This window comes from Lolium rigidum, chromosome 1 (genome assembly GCF_022539505.1).
Source record: "Lolium rigidum isolate FL_2022 chromosome 1, APGP_CSIRO_Lrig_0.1, whole genome shotgun sequence".
NCBI lineage: Eukaryota > Viridiplantae > Streptophyta > Magnoliopsida > Poales > Poaceae > Lolium > Lolium rigidum.
The window spans coordinates 22,596,638-22,599,337 of record NC_061508.1 but is presented as its reverse complement, the minus strand read 5'-3'; the positions used below and the strand labels follow the sequence as shown (position 1 = coordinate 22,599,337).

The 2,700-nt window shown below is 44.4% G+C and overlaps 1 long non-coding RNA gene across 1 annotated transcript; it reads left to right on the top strand.

Moving 5' to 3' along the window:
• Positions 1-412: 412 nt before the first annotated feature.
• On the top strand, positions 413-1,964 carry LOC124669335. The gene is made up of 2 exons (XR_006992141.1): positions 413-556; positions 1,386-1,964. It is a non-coding gene; the product is annotated as an uncharacterized LOC124669335 (long non-coding RNA).
• Positions 1,965-2,700: the final 736 nt, after the last annotated feature.

Genomic DNA, 2,700 nt, shown 5'->3' with positions numbered 1-2,700 from the left:
TAGCCCCAGCGGGAGCGACGCGGGGGCAGGGCGTTTTTTGATGATCACGGGTAAGGATGGTTAGTAGAGCAAACATTTTTGGACCAAACAGAACTTGACACGTACAATCTTATTTTAACGTATTTGAATGAAGTTGCCTCCGATTTTAATCGGACGACTAACAAATTATTGACTCTGGAAGACTAAAATCAAAATATTCTCTGCTTATAATTTTCCTAGATTCGCATCATCCACACCGAGCTCGTCTTCTTTTCCTCGTGCCTTCTTTCCTGTTCGTCGTGTTTGGTTGACCTCCCAATCCAACCCAACGCGAACGCATCCCTCCCGTCCTCCACATATCCCTCTTCCGATCTACAGCCGCCGCCGCCGCCGCCGCGCCGTGGTTAGCGCCAGCAACCGGACTCCTCAGTCCCGCCCCGCCGCCCTTCCCACCCCCGCCTCCCACCTCGCGTCTCCGCCATCGCCCCCCTGATAACCGTTCCCATTTTTCCTCATCGCGGCGTCGCGAACCTGCTGTCTCCACGCCGTCTGCAATCTTTAGCCATTTGGTGTTGAGGTATGAGCTTGACGTCACCCAGTTTTAAGTTAAGCCTCACCCGACCTCCACAATTTTTGGGTGTTTTAGTGCCGGTGCAGACCCGGCATACAATCTAGATCCGTCCCTGGCTAGTCATGTAGGCCAGCTCTACCGAGCTTGATACCTGGACGATTCGATGTAGCTGCCAGCATGATGCATTGCAAACTTGTGGCGTATGCTGTTCATCTTGTTTTCTTGTCAAGTTTTATCTGCATGAATGTTTGCTCGATAGCACAGTTGTAGCTGATCTCAGAGGATGCGCATTTGACATTATCCCCAGGTAATCCTGATCCATCTCTGGATGAGTGGAGAGCCTGGCTAGCTAGCTGAAGTGGGAGACAGTGAGGCATAGCTCAATAGCAGTAGATGCCTGCTCCGGAAAAGCCGGTTGCAGGGCTGTGGTGTGGTGGGTGATTAGCTGTGCTGTTTCTTCAGTTTTTGCCTTGCTTTCTTGAACAAACTATGTCCGTTTTTTCCTCCCCTTTGAGCTTAATGCAATGACACGAGGACCTCCTGCTGGTTCTAGAAATCTCATGTAGCATTTTACGGGAGATGATTCAGACATAGTCGTTAGGCCAAAAACGAGATCACTCTATCTAAGCAGTGGTTTGGTTAATCCCACGTGACATCTCTTAATCTGACATTGGAGGAGGCTATGTACTTGCTCTATGCTAAAACCGCATAAATGCTGAGTGTGCAGACCATATGGTCATCAATGTTCCTGTAACTGTAAAAGATTGGAAATGCAATCACGTTGATTGCGTCTAATATGTTCTGAAAGTGCTCATTTATGTATCAACTCCTCCAGGAATAATACCATGGAGATCAGGCCCATGGTAGCTCTGCGTGCAGCCCTAGTTGGTGGTGTAGCAGCATTTGCGAAGATCGCGGGGGCGATGAAAGCTGCAGGAAGCGTGAAGGTTGGTGCAGCCGCTGCAGCCATGACAGCAGCTGCAACGGCTGCCGTATCAGGAAAAGACACGGCTACAGATAACCAAAAGCCAGGAGCAAAATGATATATTCCATGAATTTGGTGGAGAAGCAATACATGAAAATGCTTCTCCAGAGTCTAGATCATCACTCAGCAGTTTATCAGTGCTGAAGAGCTGTGGAAGCTAATTGTGGTCTTCGACACAATAAAATAAGTTATCAGAGCAATTTTCATGATGCACATGTTACTAACTCGCGTATAATAGTTGCAATGTCCCGAGTTTTCCCCTTATTTATGATCAATTGGTGCAATGGTCTCTGTTTATGATCCAGTGGTGTAACCAGCACCATGATTGTGCTGTGTTCACCTTCTATGTGACCCTGATTCCTGATGTGTGATGTCCAAATGATTTGGATTACTTTCTATTTAACTGAGACGATCTGTAGCAGAACTGTCTGAAACTGTAGGTACTAAACTGCACGACCTCACCTGTGCTGCTGCAAACACTTGCAACGGTAAATCTCTAAGCAATTTTATTTCTGGTCGGCGCATGCGTCCTTCAGCTGCATTTGTGGCTTCCCTTAGCTGTCGTAAGTACTAAGTACTCTCTCCCTTCCAAAGAATAAGGTTATTTTTTGGAAAGTCAAGTAAAGTATATTTGACCAAACTTTTAGAAAAGAACCACCAACAACTATAACATTATATAGATATCATATGAAAATATAGTTTGTGATGTATCCAAGGATATTAATTTTGTATTTTACATTAAAAAAAAAACTTGGTCAAACGTTACGTATTCTGTCTTTTTTTTTAATAAAAAATACTCCTTATTCATTGGAATAGATGTAGTAGTAAGTATCCCACTGTAAGAGAGAAGAACTGAATGGACACATGAGACGATCACAACAAATATAAGAGCTAAGCAGCCTTTACCATTTATTACTATCTTTTGTGCTATCTATTGTGGCACTGATGAGTACAAGAGAAGGGAGTAACATTTACCATAGTACAGTGTAAATGCAGTTGCTTATTTCTTAATTTTGGATGTAGCAGCCTAATTAACCTGGCCGCACTGCAATCTAATCCATAAGAGTGTCTCGAACAGGGAAGTTAGTCTTCTCTTTTGCTCATATATGTCATGTAGATTTCGATATAAGCATACAACACCATGGTAGAGATAGTCCACACCCTT